Source organism: Somniosus microcephalus, chromosome 10 (assembly GCF_052327205.1).
Source record: "Somniosus microcephalus isolate GS21.2 chromosome 10, FLI_Smic_1.0, whole genome shotgun sequence".
Classification (NCBI taxonomy): domain Eukaryota; kingdom Metazoa; phylum Chordata; class Chondrichthyes; order Squaliformes; family Somniosidae; genus Somniosus; species Somniosus microcephalus.
Window position 1 is genome coordinate 152,213,176 of NC_140996.1, and position 21,336 is coordinate 152,234,511.

A 21,336-nucleotide genomic window follows, 5' to 3' on the forward strand; every position below is an offset into this window, starting at 1 on the left:
TAATGTCACTGGGCTAGTAATCCAGCAGACCTGGACTAACTGATCCAGAGACGTGACTTCAAATCCCACCACAGCAGCTGGGGAATTTCAATTCAGTTAATTTAATAAAGCTGGAATAAAAAGCTAGTACCAATAATGGTAACCATGAACCTGTCATAAAAGCCCATCTGGTTCACTAAAGGAAATCTGCTGTCGTTACCTGGTCTGGCCTATATATGACTCTAGACCCACAGCAATGTGGTTGACTCTTAACTGCCCTCTGAAATAGCCACTCAGTTGTAACAAACTACTAGTTGAAACTGGATGGACCACCTGGCATCAACCTCGGCACTGGCTATGAACCTAACAGCGCTGTGGCAGTACCTTCACCACACGGACTGCAGCAGCTCACCACTACTTTCTCGGGGCAATTAGGAATGGGCAATAAATGCTGGCCTTACCAGCAATGCCCACACTCCATAAATGAATAAAGCAGAGAAGTGCGAAGTGATGCATTTTGCAAGAAAGAATGAGGAGAGGCAATATGAACTAAATGGTACAATTTTAAAGGGAGTGCAGGAACAGAGAAAGCTGGTGGTTAGGGTTGCCAACCTTCCAGGTGTCTCCAAAAAATAAACATTGATCTCCTGGATACTGCTGCAAGCAACTGGGAGAATATTCATAGGGGCATGAAAAAAATTGTGGCCTAGAAATTCATTGACGCCACTTTTGGGGCGCAAAAGTGGGGCGTCCGCTAAAGTTTGCGGCCGCCGCCAAATCTAGGCCACTTCTCCGATATTCATTAGCTTCGCCCTACTAGTTCGGGCGAGCGCTAAAACTGCTGCTGGACGCCTCTCTTTGGGCGCTAAGCCGGAGGTGGTGATCGATAGCGCCGAGGCCAGGCACAGCGCAGGTGCGGCCATCTCGTGATTGACAGCAGACACCCTGGCGCCGGCCAGCTCTTAAGGGGGAAGGGTCGACTGTGTCTGCTGCCACGCCCTGGATAGTGGAGCCCTCCAGCTAGGCCTGAACACTGCTGCTGGACCCAAATAGCGCCTGAAGACATGGAGAAGGCCCGTGAACGTGCGCAGCGCTTCTCAGAGCGTGATCTGAGTGTGCTGCTTGCTGCTGTGGAGAAGAGGCGCCATGTTTTGTACCCGGACAATGGCAAGAAGGCGACGGTCCGCGTCTACAGGAGAGCCTGGAGGCATGTCGCCAGCAAGCTGTCAGCCAACAGCGACGTCCCCAGGACTGGTGCCCAATGCCGCAAAAAGTTAAATGACCTCACACGCATTGTCAGGGTGAGTACCCTTTCCAATGACCTCCTCATCCTTGCATGTGCACCTCACATTATGGGCAAAGGGACCTGAAAGCTCTAATGGCCAGCCTTCATCCAGCAGCTATGGGACAGGCATGAGCATCAATTGCACATTCTGCACTTAACACACTGGCCAAGCTATTCCACCATGGGAGGCAGTGCACACCAGATCATGGCGACACACTGGCCAGGCTATTCCACCATGGGAGGCAGTGCACACCAGATCATGGCGACACACTGGCCAGGCTATTCCACCATGGGAGGCAGTGCACACCAGATCATGGTGACACACTGGCCAGGCTATTCCACCATGGGAGGCAGTGCACACCAGATCATGGCGACACACTGGCCAGGCTATTCCACCATGGGAGGCAGTGCACACCAGATCATGGCGACACACTGGCCAGGCTATTCCACCATGGGAGGCAGTGCACACAAGATCACGGCAACACACTGTACTTAGAGGCCGTCCTTTCTCTTGCAGGCCAAGCTGGCGAATAATCGCAAGAGCCGGACTGCGACCGGGGGAGGCCGACCCCATCTCCAGCCACTCACCGACCTGCAACATCGCGTGGAGCACCTCATGGGTGGCCGGGTGATTGGGCCCGTTGCATGTGGAGATGCCGACCCTGTTCTGGGCAGCAATGGTAAGGACATCACCTTTTGCACCTCTCTCGTCCCACTTGCACATCAGATCTACATCCTTTGCCACTGTCCGACCAATGCGCTGAATGCCACCACTCATGCATCCCGCACTGACGCCCTCTCCTCACTCTAAAGCTACTCTTGTGCCTTCCTGCTTTCAGATGGTCAAGAGGAGGTCCCTCAACTTGCCAGTGACAGACCCTCCGAGGAGGAGCAGGAGGAGGAGCAAGAGGAAGGCGGCCCATCAGGGGAACCCTCAGCCGCGGCCACCCAGGCCAATGTAGGGGACACGTCTTCCCTGGAGGGCAGCGTGGCGGAAGTGTCGAAGGGGAGGGAAGCTCCTGGGACCTGCGTGCTGCAGAAAGGCGGGAGGGGGGTGGAAGCTCGGCGGCCTTCTCCCCAGAGGGGGGATGCATCGGAGGGGAGTCCAATTGCTGGGCCCAGCGGCCTCCAGCAACGCAGGAAGGGTCGGCCAGCTCGGCGGCCTTCTCCCCAGAGGGAGAGTCCGGCCTCCAGTCAGGAGATGCTCTTCGCCGAGGAGATGGAACACCTCGAAGACTTGTCCGCGGACTCGGAGCGCCGGCACACGGGGCTCATGGCGGCAGTCGCACGGTTGCCTGAGTCCATCGATTCCCTCTCTCGGAGTGTGGCCGAGTTCGGGCCCTTAGAGGCCACCAGTCGGGCGGAATACTGGGCAGATCTGTCAGCGACTGGCCAGGTGATCAGTGGTGCCGTCCAGTCACTGGCTGCTCTGCTGCGGTCAGTGAACAGGTCAACACGGGCACTCACTGCTGCCACACTCGCTGTGTCAGCCAGGCATCGCCAGGGCACCCGGCGCGCTGCAACAGCACAGCGGTCTGTCCCTCGGCAGATTGGTGCGCATGCTGCAGCGCTGGCCCGGGCGAGTGCCAGTGTCTCAGGCGACCAGCAAGCGCCTGCCATCCGCCAGCTTGCCGCCATTCCTCCAGCCACCACTGCCACTCCCCCAGTGGAGCTGCCAGGAGCTGCTGCAACGACTGATGCTGGCCAGCCACAGCTGCAGCAATCAACAGCCGGCCGCTCGACGGCCAGACCTCGACTAGGCCGACCCCCAAGTGCATCTGCCGTCACGACATGTGCCCCTCAGGAGCCTGCCCCCAGCCTTGCAGCAGCCAATGGCCTTACTTTGAGGCGGAGCAGCAGGGCGGGCAGGGGCCACCCAAAGATGGCCAAGGCATCGCCCTAGCGGGCCAGTCGAATGTGTGGCCATTTGTGTTTGTTTCTTGAGGCCGAGAATTGGATGTTTGTTTTTTGAAGGCCGATGATGTGATGTTTGTTTTTGACGAAGGCCGAGAATGACGGCCATTTTAGTTGCCCTATTTTGTTAATCCTCTCCAGGATGTGGGAGCGAGTAATGTGTTTGAGTGTTTTTTGGGGGTTTCGTCTGTTTTTGGTTTTCATGTGGGAAGGGCCCAGAGTTTGTAAAATAAAGCATTTTATTTATTCACATTGTCCATGTTTGATCTTTGAAGTGTTTGTTGCCTTAACCGGCTGAGGGCTTGCGGAGCGGCTGCAATCATGTTCTATCATTGGCACAAGCCATTCCCTGACAGGGGGCCTAGAAGTGACGTTCAATAAGCCGCCGACGGGCGGCCCTTGGACCTTGTGCGTCCCTCCTGGGCTGGTAATCCTCGTCCTCGTCATCCTCATGCTCCTCCTGCTCCTCCTCCTGAGGTGGTGGTCCAACGTGAGGTGGCAGTGCCTGAGTCCTGCGGATAGCCAGGTTGTGCAGCATGCAGCAAACGACGACGAATTGGGAGACTCGATCCTGCGAATACTGGAGGGCTCCACCGGAGCGATCGAGACAGCGGAACCATTGCTTGAGCACGCCGATTGTTTGTTCTATGAGGTTCCTCGTCGCTTGATGGCTCTCGTTGTATGCCTCTTCAGCAGGGGTCGTGGGCGCGCGGAGCGGGGTCATGAGCCAGGTACACAAAGGATAGCCTTTGTCCCCGATAAGCCATCCTCTTGGGGGAGGCTGTGCCTGGAACATGTCAGCCACAGTTGTCTGTCGCAGGATAAAGGCATCGTGGCTGCTGCCTGGAAAGCGGGCATTGACAGCTAGGATGCGCTGCCTGTGGTCACACACCAGCTGTACATTGAGGGAATGGTAGCCCTTCCGGTTGCGGTACTCCTCGGCATGCTCAAGAGGTGCCCGCAAAGCCACATGCGTGCAGTCAATGGCGCCCTGCACCATGGGGAAGCCCGCTATTCTTGCAAACCCCACTGCACGCTGCTGCTGCTTGTCCAGGGTCATGGGGAAGGAGATGAATTGATGTCTCCTTCTGAAAAGGGCTTCGGTCACCTGGCGGATGCAGCAATGCACGGCGAACTGGGAGATGTTAGCGATGTCCCCAGTAGCGGATTGGAAGGAGCCGGAGGCATAGAAGTTGAGAGCCACCGTCACCTTCACTGCCACTGACAAAGACGCCCTGCGCATCAGCTGTGGCTGCAGATCTCTCTGAAGCAGCCGGCAGATGTCTGCAACCACCTCCCTTCGGAATCGCAGCCTCCTAACACACATCGCGGCAGACATGGTCAGATAGGAGGTCTGCTGGCGGTATACCCTGCGTGGGTAAGGCCTCAGTTGGCGACGCCTGTTGCCCCCTCTGCGTCTAGCCAGGGCTGCCACTCTCTCACGGCGTCTGTAAGCCCTTCTGGCATAAGGCTGAAATTCAGCGTTGCCACCCAATGCAGCCCCCATTATATGCTGGCAAACACTGAGCTCTGAATGAAGGCAAAGACAATTGGTAAGCTCTGGCCTGAGCCAAAAATACCTGTCCAAGTGTTGGTCCAAACCAGTAAACTCTCCTCGATAGCAAAATACTGCAGATGTTGGAAATCCGAAATAACAACAGGAAATGCTGGAAAAACTCAGCAGGTCAGGCAACATCCGTGGAGAGAAATTTGAGTTGACATTTCGGGTTTCTTTTCTTTCCAGTTTTGAAGAAGGGTCCAACCCGAAACGTCAACTCAAATTTCTCTCCACGGATGTTGCCTGACCTGCTGAGTTTTTCCAGCATTTTCTGTTGTTATTTCAGTAAACTCTCCTCCTTGGTCTCTGTCCAAAAAACCGTTGCACAAGAGTGAATGCTGCAAAATGGCTGGCCTTTATACTGCTGGGTAAGTGCCCTTTAATTAGCGCTCCCCGCGGCCCGGCTGGCCTGTGTACCGTTCCACTTCACAGTCGCTCGGGCCGCCCGGCGCACAATGGGCCGGCGCGAGTGAAGTTCCGGTTTGGGGCGCACAAAGGGTGTTGCACTATTAAATGACGTCATGATCTGCGCGCGCATCAGGGCGCGCGCTCAGACTTTGCGCCGGCGCTAAATGTGTCCTGAAGTTGGGGAGAGGCGCAGATCGCACTGCGCCCGGGCAATAAGCGCCTAGCGCTCGAGATCTACTCCTCCTAAGGCGCTAACGGCTGGCGCGCCCAACTGAATTTCTAGGCCAGGGTTTCTTTCATTTTCTTTGAATACTTTTGTTCGTTAGTTCTAAAAATATTGGAGATGGGAAAAAGGGCTGCTCGACTAGACAGGGAGATTGGAGTTAATAAGTCATGTGATGAAATATGTCCAACCAGAGTTAGAAACACGTCTGGGGGTTTACCATCACAATTCTTTGAATTTGATAAGGCTGTTAAAAATATATGGGATCCTTGGCTTTATAAATAGCGGCATAGAGTACAAAATGCTAAACCTTTATAAATCACTAGTTAGGCCTCAGCTAGAATATTGTGTCCAATTCTAGGCACCACACATTAGGAAGGATGTCAAGGCCTTAGAGAGGGTGCAGAAGAGATTTATTAGAATGGTACCAGGGAAGAGGGACTTCTGTTATGTGGAGAGACTAGAGAAGCTGGGATTGTTTTCCTTAGAGCAGAGAAGGTTAATGGAAGATTTAATACAGGTGTTCAAAATCACAAAGGGTTTTGATACAGTAACTAAGGAGAAACTGTTTCCAGTGGCAGACGGGTCGGTAACCAAAGGACACAGATTTAAAGTAATTGGCAAAAGAACCTGAGGCAAGATGAGGACAATTTCTTTTTATGCAGCGAGTTGTTATGATCTGGAATGCACCGCCTGCAAGATTCAATAATAACTTTGAAAAAGGAATAGGATAAATACTAGAAGGGGAATCATTTGCTGGGCTGGGGAGGGGGCAGGGGCAGGGGCAGGGGAGTGGGACTAATGAGGTAGCTCTTTCAAAGAACCGGCACAGGCAAGATGGGACAAATAGCCTCCTTCTGTGCTGTATCATGTTGCAATTAAGTGTGAAGTAATCAACTTTGGGTCCAAGAAAGCCATATCGGAATATTTTCTAAATGGTGAGCGACCAGAAACTGTGGAGGAGCAAAGCGTGTCCAGGTACATAAATCATGAAAAGCTAATGCACAGGTACAAAATGTAATCAAAAAGGCTAATGTCATTTTGGCCTTTATCTCAAGAGTGTTAGAATGCAAAGGAGAGGAAGTGATGCTTCAGTCATACAGAGCCTTGTTCAGACTCCATCTGGAGTATTGCGCTCAGTTCTTGCCACCGTACCTCAGGCAGGATATATTGGCCCCAGAAGGGGGTAGAGTGCAGAATTACCAAAATGAAACCAGGGCTTAAAGGGTTAAATTATGATATGTATTCCCTTAAGTTGAGAAGGTTAAGGGGTGATCTAATTCAGGTGCTTAAAAGGATTCGATAGAGTAGATACAGATAAGTTATTTCCTCTGGTGAGGGAATCCAGAACAAGAGGATACAATCTTAAAATTAGAGCTAGGCCATTCAGGAGTGAATCAGGAAGCACTTTTAAACCCAATAGGTAATAGGAATGTGAAACTCTTTCCCTGTGGATGCTGAGTCAATTGAAATTTTCAAGACTGATTGACGTAAGAAAACTACCAGGCACTTGGTCTGAGTATTAAACAAGGCTTTAATCAACTGTTTTTCAACATGGAGATCTAGTTGTGTCTTTCACTCGTTCCTGTTAAAGAATGTCCTGAGCAAGCTGGGCCCATGCCCTAGTATTTATACTCTCCTTGGACAGCGCCACCAGCAGGCTGCCCAGTATTATTTCATAAATCTTTCCACATGAATGACAAGATTCATGGCACTGAGATTGATAGATTTTTGTTAGGTAAGGGTATGAAGGGATATGGATCAAAGGCGTGTAAATCATGATTTAATTAAATGGCAGAACAGGCTTGAGGGGCTGAATGGCCTACTCCTGTTCCTAGGTTCCTTCCTATCTCACAGTTATAAGCTTTTCAGCGACTGTGCTGCCAGCCAGTGCAAGCCTCCTTTCGTTTCTGGTACTTTTGTTTGCAATGCCTCCTTCCCTGTAGTGCAGCTTGCTCATTTGAAGGAGTGCCTGACTGTTAGGCTTCTTCAAGGTTTGTTTGCATTTTCAATGTTGGTTGGAAAGTTTGATTATTTTTGACTTATTATATTGTTTCATTTGGTCTATTACTTCCAGTACTTATATACACTTATTTTTTTTGTATTGCAAGACTTTTATTTATAATTTCCTACAAACGTCTTGCTGTAATTTCACTTCCAGAAACAAAGTGATCAAGATGGAAAATTTTTTGGGGGGTTCTAATGGCAAACCTTGATTTGGAGGACGAAGATCACTTCATGAAAGGATACAAAATGCATCTCAGGCATTATTGCACACACAACCTTACCCTGGCCCCCCATTTACTGGCCCAGAAAGTGTTAGCCGTGACTCAGTGAGTCAGAAGGTTGTGAGTTCATGGCCCACTCCAGAGACTTAAATAACAAATCTAGATTGACACTCCAGTGCAGTAGTTAGGGGGTTCTGTACTGTCGAAGGTGCCATTTTTCAGATAAGATGTTGAACCTGCCCTCTCAGGTGGACATAAAAGATCCCATGGCACTATTTTGAATAAGAGCAGGTCAGTTCACCCAGTGTTGTGGTCAATATTGAACCCTCAACCAACATCACTAAATCAGATAACCTGGGCATTATCACATTAATGTTTGTGGGACCTTGCTGTGCACATATTGACTACCATGGTGCCTACATTAAACAGTGACGACACTTCAAAAAAGTACTTAATTGGCTGTAAAGTGCTTTGGGACCTCCTGAGGTTATGAAAGGTGCTTTATAAATACAAATCTTTCTTTCTTGACATCAGAGAATACCTATCTGTTGGCAGTCCCATAGCCATGCCTAGAGGTGCACACACAAACAACTTCTGCAACAGGGCGGCTCTTCCTGTGCATGTAAAGGTTAAGCCGACTGCAGCAAAATGCTTGACATACAACAATGTCCAGGGTGTCCTTCTAAAGGGTTTGTGATTGATGAGTCTTTCTCCAGTGTAGACCTGTTCCTTAAACTTTGTGCCATGTTATCGCGCAAGTAGGAAAGTAGTCTTGAGATGCAGGTTGAAGAAACACAGAAATCCAATTTTCAGTAAATGTGTGTCAGTAAGTGCCCTTGCATCATGCAGTTAGGTGCTGTTGCAGTGATTTAATGTTTGAAACTCTTGGAAGATGTATGTGTAGTAAAAGTTTCAATTGTACATTGCATCTTGAATGTTGTGCCCTGCTGAAATATGGATATGCATGAAATGAAAGAGCTGTAAAGTTTTTGAGAGCTTGCTATGGGCAAGCAGTAAATGTTTACAGGCAATTATGCATCTTTTGTCACACTTCTTAAAGAGTTCTGTCTTCTCCAGCTACTGTTCCCAGGGTCTATACAGAATGTAAAGCATGGCCACCGGCTCGTCATGGCCATGTTGCACTGCTGCCCTGGAGTGCCAAGCAGGTCAACTCTCATCGCACCAACCTCATTCAGCTGCACATGCCCCTGCTGGTCATCAAACAGGTCATAGGCTATGCCACTCTGTCACCAGCCCAGACCCCATAGGTTTCCCTTCAGTTCATTTTGACCTGGCATTTCCTTATCTCTTTCGCAGTATCAGCTGTGGCTCAGTGGGTACAACTCTTACCTGTGAGTCAAAAGATTGTAGGTTCAAGTCCCACTCTAGGCTGACCACTCCAGTGCAGTGCTGAGGGAGTGCTACACCGTTGGAGGTACCGTCTTTCGTATGTGATGTTAAACCGAGGCCCCGTATGCTCTCTCAGGCGGATGTAAAAGCTCTCATGGCACTATTTCAAAGAAGAGTGGAGAATTATCCCTGGTGTCCAGACCAATATTTATCCCTCAATCAACATAACTGAAACAGATTATCTGGTCATTATCACATTGCTGTTTGTTGGAGCTTGCTGTGTGCAAATTGGCTGCCACGTTTTCTACATTACAACAGTGACTACACTTCATAAAAGTACATAATTACCTGTAAAGTGCTTTGTGACGTCCTGAGGCCATGACAGGTGCTATAAATACAAGTCTTTCTTTTGCTTCTTTCTTTCTCCCTCCCCCTGCACAACATTAGCAAGGGCTGACAAATATTTAAAATCCATTTTTAGCCTATGTAACATTTGCCCCATTCATCCAGCCACTTACCTTTAACTGGCCACATTCCTTTAAATTTGAACTGCTGACTAAATTCCCCACACCCTTCTTTAGGCTACCATCAAGAGCAAGGCCAAAGCTATGTGGCGAGTTCATGCTTATAAATTAAATAGGCTGACCCCAGGAAATTGCTAGCAGTCAGCTCAATGCACTTTTGGCTAACTTTGTGCTTGGAACTAGCTATTCTGACCCCCCTACAATGGGATTGTAAAATTTGGCCTTTATGTGCATGTTTGGATATACAGCCTTATAACTTTTATATTCTATACTAACTTCAACTGTAAGCTTATAATTCAGCACTTTCACTGTAAAATTAATTCTTCCAGAATAAACCATGTGAGCAACGATTTTAGTAACTTACTATTCCTATTGCCTCAATTATTTTTGTATGGTGAGGAGTAAGTAGGGAAGTGAGCCACGTTGTGCAATAATATAACTGGAGTAGGTCTGGAATTTGGGACCTCCTGTACACGACAATATACTGTGGTTGACATTATGCCATTGAAGGGGAGAGTGTATAAGAGGAAGTACATTCGGATGATTGTACTTATTGCTTTGAACACTCAACCTTGTTATTTTCTTAGATCATTTTTAGTTTAAAGAGTTCTTTTGAACATCCCAAGAGTTAATCATTTTATCAGTGAGTAAGAAGTTGATGTGCTGCACCAGTGACAGGAAAAGGTGACTCACAAGATCCACCTGTCATTGCAGCATTCATCACCTATTTACAGACCGATTTGGAGCAGCCTTTTTTTTCTTGTAACGCATTCCTTGCCAAGTTATAGACTGATTATCGCAAAAGTGGGCGGGTACTACAGTAAGAGAACAAATAAAGCAGCTGTGCAACGTGGTGTGTAAGGATCTTACCCTCGTGTCTGTGGATCGAATTTCTTTCAACCTCCTTTTCACATCTTCTTCAACCAGCTTCTGGACTCTTGAGAATTATTCATCAAAGGTAGAAAATTAGTTTAAAAAATATATGACCTATCGCTAGAGGTATTTACTCTTACAAGGAAAAGGCTCTCTTTTAAATGCTAGGTATGGAAGTAACTATTAATTTGATTTATGCACAGCTGTTAAAAAGTTCTTAGCAATTACTATTATTTCTTCTGCTGATGATGGTTACATGGGACTAATTGCTTTATGATCTTGTCATAAAATGTTACGCTTTTTTACTAAACAAATTGGTTAACTATAGAAGCCCTACTATCCAGCATTTAGTGTTGGAAAGAAGTCACATGTCCCAAAATGTTTAACTATTTTACCTCCGTGTAAGCTTTTGATTAAGTCTCAAAGACTAGTTGCCGGTATTGAAATGTGGTGTAGATGCTTGGGTCATTTGGTAGAATAGGGTGTCAGACTCCATGCGTCGTGGTAGTATGATCCTCCACATGCTGCGCTACCCGTCTTGGCTGCGAGAAGTACTAAGCGGAGGCAAGGCGCTTCCCAAGAAAGAGGCAGGAAATTGAAGAAAGAATTCCTGCCCCATCATTCCAGTAGAGGAGGGAAGAAACAGATGAGTTGGCTTGTGTATACAAACTTCAATTGCCAGCAATATTCCTTTCTGGCCTTAGAGTAGGTCACCTGATTGTTCTGTTGGTCAGAAATGGTGAGGAGACTCAAAAAACAGAAGATACATTAAAAAAGGTAGTTAAATATAAAAGAACTGCACCCTCAATAGCTACAAAATACTGGTGCCAATTTGTGTGCATTGTTTAATCATATTAATAAAATTATGGTATTAAGATTTGTGTCTCAATCTCACTCTCCTACCTGGATTTTGTGACTCATTTAGTTCCTGATTTAAACAAATGTTTATAGCTGTTTCACTGCAATACTAAGGGGTAGAAAAGGAATGAAACTTGACAGGCTGAACAGGTTCAGAAAACTCTGCTAGTTTATATTTTCCAGTAACAAACTGTTTTGAATGTGAATCAGCCAGCCTAAATTAATTTGCATAAATATCTAGTTTGGTGTAACAAGGGCTAGCTGAAGCAGGAAGTGTTTAGAGATAGTTTCAGTTAATGCTGTAGTATCTCTCTCTCTCTCTCTCTTAGGCAGTCCCTTGGAACCGAGGATGACTTGCTTTCACACCAAAAATGAGTTCTCAGGTGACCGATGAGTCCAATGCAGGACTTACAGTCTCTGTCACAGGTGGGGCAGATGGTGGTTGAAGGGGCGGGTGGGTGGGGTGCTTGGTTGATGTGCGCTCCTTCCGCTGTTTGCGCTTGGCTTCCGCTTGCTCCCGGCGAAGAGACTTGAGGTGTTCGGCGCCTTCCCGGATGCTTCTCCTCCACTTTGTGCGGTCTTGGGCCAGGGATTTCCAGGTGTCAGTGGGGATGTTGCACTTTTTCAAGGAGGCTTTGAGGGTGTCCTTGAAGTGTTTCCTCTGCCCACCTGGGGCTCTCTTGCCATGTCAGAGCTCCGAGTAGAGCGCTTGTTTTGTGAGTCTCGTATCGGGCATGTGGACGATATATATATAGATAAGGATTCAGGTCTCACTCCAACCAGCTAGCAAAGAGCAGGGCTGTGCACAAAGGCTTGTGAGTTATTCTTCTAATCTGCTGCAGTCAGTCATTTCCAGATCATATGGATTAGTAAATCTGACAGGTTATTGTAGATATTTCAAGTACCAATAATAAAAAATATGCAAAGAAACACAGAATCATGTATGAAAGATACTGTCAGTACATGAACTTCCTAATTATTCAGACCCACTCCCAATTAAGGATAAGTGCCTCCTTTGCTACTGAGTGTACCTACTGAGCACTTATTGAAGCTCCCTCTATCGGTCAGTGGCACCTTTAAGCTGCCTCATCTTATCTGCATTACATTTATATTTATTGAATGTTTCAAATATAAAGCAAAAAAATGTTTAATTTGACAAATAATTTTGTTTACGAGAGCCTTTCCTTTAACTTCTCTTTTACACTTTGAGTGACCACTGGTAAACCTCAGGAAGATAGGTGCAGATACGGAAGTGGAGTGGTTATGTAACTGGACTAGTAATCCAAAGGCCTGCACTAATAATCCCGAGAACATGGATTCAAATCCCACCATGGGAGTTTGAGAATGTGAATTCAGTTTTAAATATCTGTAAATTTAAAGCTGGTATCAGTAAAACTGACCATGAAACTGTCGGATTGTGGTAAAAACTCAACTGTTTTACCAATGTCCTTTACCCAGATTAACCTGTATGTGACTCCAGTTCCACACCAATGTGGATAACTCTTAACTACCCTCTGAAGTGGCCGATCAAGCCACTCAGTTGTACAATGAATAACAAGAGCAAAACTGGACAGACCACTCGGCTGTAAATCTGGACATGGCAAAGGCACACCCAACCCATTCAACTTTGCAAAGTTCTCCTCACTAACATCTGGGACTGATGCCAAAGTTGGGAGACCTCTCCCATAGACTCATCAAACAACAGCCTGATATACTCATCCTCACAGAATCATACCTATCAGCTAAAGTCCCAAACTCCTCCATTACCAATCCCGGTTATGTTCTGTCCCTCTGACAGAAGAGTACGCACAGTGCTATACAGTCAGGAGGGAGTGGCCCTAAGAGTCTTCAGCATTTATTCCTGATCCCATGAAGTCTCACATCTTCAGGTTCAACGTGGGTAGGGAAACCTCCTACTGATTACCAGCTACTACCCTCCCTCAGCTGATGAATCAATACTCCTTCATGTTGAATTGGAGGAGGCACTGAGGGAGGTGAGGCACTTCAGTGTCCATCACCAAGAGAATCTTGGTGGTACCACCACTGTCTGAGCATGCTGACTGGGCTTGTGGCAGGTGACGAAAGAACCAACATGAGGAAATAACCTACCTGACATTGTCCTCACCAAACTGCCTGTCATAAATGCATCTGTCAATGACAGTATTAGTAGGACTGAAGATACCCTCCGTCATGTTGTGCGGCACTACCACCATGCTAAGTGAGATTGATTAAGAACAGATCTAGCAGCTCAAAACGAGGCATCAGCAGCAGCTGAATTGTATTCCACCACAATCTGTAACCTCATGCCTGGCTAATCATTTACTTCTCCATCACCATGAAGCCAGATAAGCAATCTGGTTCAATGAGGAGTGTAGAAGAATGTGCTGCTAGCAAAACCAGGCATACGTGAAAATGAGGTGCCAACCTGGTGAAGCTACAACACAGGACTACATGCATAATAAACAGCAGAAGCAGCGTGTTATAGACAGAGCTAAGGTAAGTGATTCCACAAACAACAGATTCAGTCAAAGTTCTGCAGCCTTGCCACATCCAGTGGTGGATAATTAAACAACTCACGGGAGGAGGAGACTCCATGAACATCCCTATCCTCAACTATGGCAGAGCCCATTACATGAGTGCAAAAGACAAAGCTGAAGCGGTTGCAACCATCCTCAGACAAAAGTGTCGAGTGGATGATTCTTCTTGGCCTCCTTTTCTTTTTATTCGTTTCACAGAATCACAGAAACCCCACAGTGCAGATAGAGGCCATTTCGGCCCATCGAGCCTGCACCGACACATATCCCACCCGATCCCCATAACCCCTACACCAACACATATCCCACCCTATCCCCGTAACCTCACGTATTTAATCCCCCTAACACTAAGGGTCAATTTATCATAACCAATCATCCTAACCCGCACATCTTTGGACTGTGGGAGGAAACCGGAGCACCCGGAGGAAACCCACGCAAACACGGGGAGAATGTAAAAACTCCACACAGACAGTCACCCGAGGCCGGATTCGAACCCGGGTCCCTGGCGCTGCGAGGCAACAGTACTAACCACTATGCCACCGTGCTGTGGGATGTGGGCGTCACTGGCAAGGCCAGCATTAGTTGCCCATCCCTAATTGCCCTTGAGAAGGTGGTGGTGAGCCGCCTTCTTGAGCTGCTGCAGTCCGTGTGGTGAAGTTACTCCCACAGTGCTGTTAGGGAGGAAATTCCAGGATTTTGACCCAGTGACGATGAAGGAACGGCGATATATTTCCAAGTCAGGATGATGTGTGACTTGAAAGGGAACCTGAAGGTGGTGGTGTTCTCATGCGCCTGCTGCCCTTGTCCTTCTAGGTGGTAGAGGTCGTGGGTTTGGGAGGTGCTGCCAAAGAAGCCTTGGCAAGTTGCTGCAGTACATCTTGTAGATGGTACATGATGTATTGATGTGCCTCAATAAATCCGAGACTCAATGTTAGCGAAACAAAACAAGGCTTTTATTGACTTAGAAGGTAACACACAGAGGAGAATGTATCTTCCATCCAGAGGTCTGCCGTACTGGATGTTCTGCAGGCTGGGCCAGCTTACATAGGAGCCAGGTATGGGCGGAGCCCTACACACAGTACAATACAATGGAAATGAAACTGAAACCAACCACAGTCACAGGCAGAGAAATACTGATGAGTGATGAATGGAATATTTCATCACAGTACACACTGCAGCCACGGTATGCCGGTGGTTGAGGGAGTGAATGTTTAAGGTGGTGGATGGGGTGCCAATCAAGCGGGCTGCTTTGTCCTGGATGGTGTCGAGCTTCTTGAGTGTTGTTGGAGCTGCACTCATCCAGGCAAGTGGAGAGTATTCCATCACACTCCTGACTTGTGCCTTGTGGTGGAAAGGCTTTGGGGAGTCAGGAGGTGATACACTCGCCTCAGAATGCCCAGCCTCTGACCTGCTCTTGTAGCCACAGTATTTATGTCCTCCCAAGGTCCCTATCCTCACAGATGTCAGCCTTCAGCTAAATCGATTCACTGCACATGACATCAAGAAATGGCTGAGTGCACTGTACACAGCAAAGGGATCTGGCCCCGACAGCATCCTGCCTGTAGTGCCTGAAGTCAAGCTGTTTCAGTGCAGCTACAACACTGGCATCTACCCAGCAATGTGAAAAATTGGCCAGTTATATTCTGTCCACAAGAAGCAGGACAAGCCCAACTCAGCCAATCAGGTGCATGGGAACACCATCACCTTGAAGTCCCCCTCCAAGTCACACACCATCCTGACTTGGACATATATCACCGTTCCTTCATCATCACTGAGTCAAAATCCTGGAACTCCCTTCCTAAAAGCATTGTGGGAGCACCTTCACCACCTAGACTGCAGCGGTTCAAGAAGAAAGCCCAGCACCACCTTCTCAAGGCCAACTAGGAATGGGCAATAAGTGCCAGCAATGCCCACACACTGAGAATTAATTAAACAGGAGCTAAATAAATCAATAAAATAATTTAACTATTTTTTACTTTATACTATTTAAAGTTTTGAATAGTAATACTAAAAATCGATAATCATTTTGAAGGCATGTATTTTATTATATTTTTGAGAGAAATAGTTTTTCAAATGTTTATATTTAATAAAAAACAGATTTTCCATCTGCATTAGGGATTTTAGTGAATGAAAGCTGATTCTAATTATTAGGTGTAGATACACACATCAAAGTTAATTACTTACTGCATTTTTCCCTTAACAACTACTCCAAATATTGATGCAGAAAGGGTTCATTGCCACTCGTGAGAGCGCTTGTTTGGCTCTACCAGTTTATTTTCTGACAATTACGAAGTTACATTGTTTGTTGTTTCTTTCCTATTCAGCTGAGAAACTAATGATAAAAAATATGCATTTTTTTTTAATTTACAAAGTCCCAGCAGCAGATCTTTTGAAAATGATCACATTGAAACTTCAAGGCTTAACAGGACTGAATAAATTTGTCAGTGAGATAAAGGGACATATATTGCCGTGGAGTTTCTTCCTTGGGTGCAACCTGGAAATTGCACACGAACCTGGGCCCATTTTGTCGATGTCACGCAGTCTCATTAGAATACGCCCTAACTTAAAATGGCTGTAAATGGGCATAAATCCACAAACAATCGGGGCCCAAGGAAATGCTGAACCCACACCAGTATATTTCTTCTTTGAGCCTTAAAATTATAAGTTTTAGCTCAGTTCACCATCATTCGTGCACATTAAGCGCAGCGGCCTGAAGTGGTTGCACTGGGCTTTTTCAGCGCAATTGCCAGAAAATGGACAAAACAGCGCAAAAGGTCGAGGAACTTCAAGCGCAAATTACGTCCAGCAGCAAAACATCGCACTGGAAGCCTGCCTAGCTCATAAAACTGGCCACGCCTCCAGATTCAATTAATCACCATTGCAAGTTTCCGCTCATTGCGCTCATTTGCAGGCCTTCGAGGAGGCTCTTAAAATTAAGCTTTTTTTTAGGTGCAAGGACACTAATAGGCACATTTTAAAGCTTTTGAATTTTCTTTTTAATTTACTGAGAAACTGACTGCTGTACACTAAAGTAACTAGTATATGCATTCTGTATAGTTTTCAACGTCATTTTCAGTTATTTAAAATTGGGTTGCTCACAGGTGGTGGACTAGACATTCTCATTAAAAATACTTGTTTTTTGAGAAACCCATTTTCAGCTGTATTAATAAAACTGCATCAGGTTACCACATAAATATATTGACAAATATTTTTAATGCAAAATGGGTTTTTTTTCATTGCGTTCTAAGACGTTGCCCGATTGCTCTGGTTCATGGCAGATTTTACGTTTGGTGATATGCAAATGAGTTTGAGCGGAAACTTGAGCAAAAAAACACTTCTGAAAACGAGCGCAATTTTGAGTGCAAATGGCGCCCGGATCGCCAATTGCGCCCAAAGCGGAAACTCTTGGCCAGCATGCTTAAGAACCTGCAATCAGAATAACTTTTCAATTTTTTACGTGACTTATACTGATGCCATAAAAATACATTCGAAGGGGTAGATTTTAACTCAGGTGCGGGGAATTGTCGGGTTCCCCGAATTTGGTGTTTCCCACACGAATCTAAATGGGTCTGTGAGATTGATGCAATTTTAACTCAATTGGCCAATTGATTTCCAACGTGTGGGAAGCCTTGGCAATTGAGTATTTCCAGTCAGAAAGTCGCAGAATATGACGTCATCATTGCTGCTGCTTTTTAGGTCCACAGCAAGCCTTGCTTCTTCTGCAGGCTTCCAAACTTTACCATTGAGATGGCACTGGAGCCTGCAGGAGCAACGGCCAGCGGGAGGGCAAGAGCTGCCCCCAAATTTGATGAGGCTTCACTCCAGGCATTGCTGGATGGTGCTAGGGCCCACAGGGAGGTCCTGTTCCCTTCTTCAGGGAGGAAGAGGCCTCCCAGTCAGACCAAGGCTGTGTGGCTACAGGTGGCTGGTGAAGTCAACTCCTTGGGGCTCACACGGCGCACCTGGATGCAGTGCAGGAAAAGATTCCATGACCTTCATCGCACTGGAAAAGTAAGTACTGTATGAAGTTTCCATCACCCTCAATCTGATCCCCATTGCTTTTCCTCACCAGCACTCAGCTTTAGCAATCTCTTCCTCCACATCCCACTAGACACTCACATCCATGCACCCTTACCCATTCCCTCTCTCTCTATGCTCACATTCACCTAACTATTCGACCATGCAGCCCTCACACTCCCTCTCACTCTGATGCTTTGAACACAACTGACAACACACAGGGAGGGCCCTTGGTCTTGCAACCTCACTCCATCTTTGTCTCCTTCTAAGTATCTATGCTATGCAATCTCTGCACTCACTCCTTCATTCTCACTCAACTTCCACTTGTCTCCTTCATTGCAGGAAAAGAGAGCTCACAACAGGAGAGAGCGAGCCAGGACAGTAGGAGGGCCGCCCTCATTAGCCCAGCTCACCCCCTGGGAGGAAGGCGTCCTGGAGATTGCTGGGGCTGACAGAGATGCGGAAGTTGGGGAAGGAGAGACAGGTGCATCCCCGCAAGCTGGTGACAGAATAGTTTTCCATCTCTCTCATTGGCATTGCATGAGTCACTGATAATGATTCTGAAGCTACATCATATGGACTTATGATCATCTGCAAAATGCAATGTGCATGTAACCTTAGTATCACATCTCTAACTTTTTCCTTGACTCCCCCACAGGACCATTGAGAGCCCCCGTCCCCAGTGTGCAGGAGGAAGAGCCTGAGATGCCAAACTCCTCAGAGGAATCTGCAACCTCTGAGGGCGCAGCGTCAGCAGAAATAAGCGCACCCAGCACCAGCGCAGACACTCACACCTCGGTAGGACCTTCGGGACATAGAGCAGAGTTGTCACCTGGTGTATCACAGCTCACAAGTGAGCATTAGCAGATTGTGGAGACAGGGACAGCAGTGGAGAGTCCTCGACAGAGGGCGCAGGACTCTGCCTGTCAATCCTCTGCCTCTGGGTCCATCCATAAGATCAGAGATGATGTTACTCCATGCACAGATGCAGGAGTCTCTGGCAGGTTTTGTCTCTAGGGTCGCTGTGAGTGTGGAGCAAATGGAGGAGTCCATAGCGAATATGAGCAGAGCCTTTGTGGAGTCATTGGTGCATGAACGCATCAACACGGAAAGGATGGCTACCTACGTGGAAATGATTGCTGCCTCCATGGTAAGGCTGGCTATGGTAGAGGAGAGGAGGGCTACGGCCATGGAGGAGGTTAGTCGCCAGGGTATGGAAAACATGGTGATTGTTCAGAATAGAATGACATCTCTTGAGGAGCGATGGGCATCTATTAAACAGAGAAACCAGACCTTCATGGAAGTCCTTCTGAGTAGGACTGCCATTGCAGATATGGGTCCCCATGGCCCCCCTGATGTGCAGCAAGGTGCTCTCAAGCCACTTGCAGGCACTGAGGGGGACCTGACCCATGAGAAGGAGGTTGGTGGCAGACCTCAAGGAAGTGGGGGCTCCTCTCCAAGCACTCACACTTCCATGCCAGTGCCGAGCCCTCGGTCAGAGCCCCGCCAGAGTCCACACCCAACTGAGATCGGCGTCTCAACCCCTGCACAGCCACAGCAGCAGCAGACTGTTGACGAGCCCTCACAGGCTCGCAACCCCAGAGGGCGCCCGCCAAAGGTGTCGAGACAGGAGCAGCAGGAAAGTGAGCAAGGGGCCTCCACATCTGCTGAAGCCACAGGGGAACCACTACGTAGGAGCACGCGTAAGAGGAAAATAAAGCACAAATAGTCACAAAGGTAGTCACTTGGGTGAAATGTTGTGTATTCTGTAAAAATGCCATCAGTTGTTTGTTTTGCATAAAAATTCTGATGGCAACTTCTGCAGTTGTGGCGTGTGTCATTTTGCGAATGGGGCTGGAGGTCCTCTAATGCCAAGGGGGGAAGGAAAAAAAGGCCTCCCATGCTTCTGGTAGATGCCTCAGTTGAGGAAGCGCTGAGGGAGGGTGGCGAGAGGGGTTTCGCAGGTGTGGTTAAGCCTGGTGAAAGTTGCCCCAGGCCTGAGACAACAAAGTCCTGCCACCTGCAAATGATGACTGATCAAATCTCCTCTTTAATGGTTGACCTGCAGCTGATAGTCAGCAAGCCAATAGTGCTCACGCCAGGTTTCACAGGCGTGATCCCCACCAGGCGTATTTTACGTGGGGAAAAGGGTTAAACAGGCAAGGGCCTGTTAAAATGGGATTATAAAGGCCAATGAGTGCTGTTTAAGGGCCCTAAAGACCAGTCCCGCCTGTTGCAGGTGGGACTGATTTGGGACCATCAGACACGCCTGGGTTAAAATGGCTAGGTGTCGGAAACCAGGCGGGGGGGGGTCCCGACCGCCAGGTTTTGCGATTTTAACCCCCCACACGCCTCAAAGCCTGCCTGGCAGCTGAGTTAAAATTGAGCCCGAAGAATGCAGGTCTAAGTGAGGCCCAGAAAAATGACTTTGTTTCCTGCTGCGCCTGAAAGTCTGGTCATAATGTTGAGAGGCACCCCAAACAAGCACAATTGGAGGATACTTGAATTTCAGAGTCGCGGCATGGCCAGTTTTGTGGGCGGGTTTCACTTTGATGAAAGGTTTGATGGACAGACCTAAAAGACGAGGAGACTTGGGCGTAATGTAGTTACGCAGGTAATTCACTATTTATGATTAATTTTTATTTCTGTCACATTGTGCAGCGTTGGTACCTTAAATATCCATGTGGAAAATTAGCTGAGTAATTTTGTGCACTTTAATTACAAACTGTTTAAAATAGGTTACTTACCTTGATTAATACAAGTCATCGGTTTTTCTACTAAAACTGATCAAAATTTTCTCGCATTGCAAGTTCGCTACATACAGCTGATTGGTTCAGATTAGATCCAATGAAACATGGAAATATGCATCCTTTCCCACAAAAGTATCACTGCTGTATTGCCAGTTGATATGATAGCTAGTGTGTATTTAATATTATAAGTCACTGACATTCATAAACTCTGTTTTGCTTCTGCATCTTTTGCAGTTATTATTCCCATTATTGGAGAATCTAGCCCTCTAATGGATCTTTCTTTCAAAAACAATCTTCCCAAGCTGTCGGTGCTGACTCATAACAGGAAATGGCTCCAAAGGCACTGACAGCTTTCTGGTACTTCCTGCAATCCTGTCCACACACGTCTACTGTCCACCAGATATCACTGAATGGCAATGAGGAGCAGGAGCACCCTGCCTGATTGTTTTTAGTCCTCCTAGCCCAGGGTAACACCCTTAATTTTGTGGTGTCTACAATAGAATTTTATACCATAACTTTCAGAAAAGCAAGTGGCGATTTTAACCCTGCCCGCTTGGAGGAAACCGGGTGGGCAGGCAGGCAGTTAGAATCGCCCGTGAGACTCCTACGACATCACACACCGATCACTCAGGCTATGACTTTAACCTGTTCTTCTCAGCAGCTCAGAAGGACACCTGCCGGAAACCGGTAGGGTTCTTCTTTACATATGCAGATGGGGCTAAGGTGAAGTAATCGGGGCCCGACTGCTATTTTAACTGTGGGCCTGAGCGGGGAAGTGGTTGTGGGTTTCCTGCCAGGTCCACCTAGCAGGAAGAGGATCTGGGGCTAGAGCAGT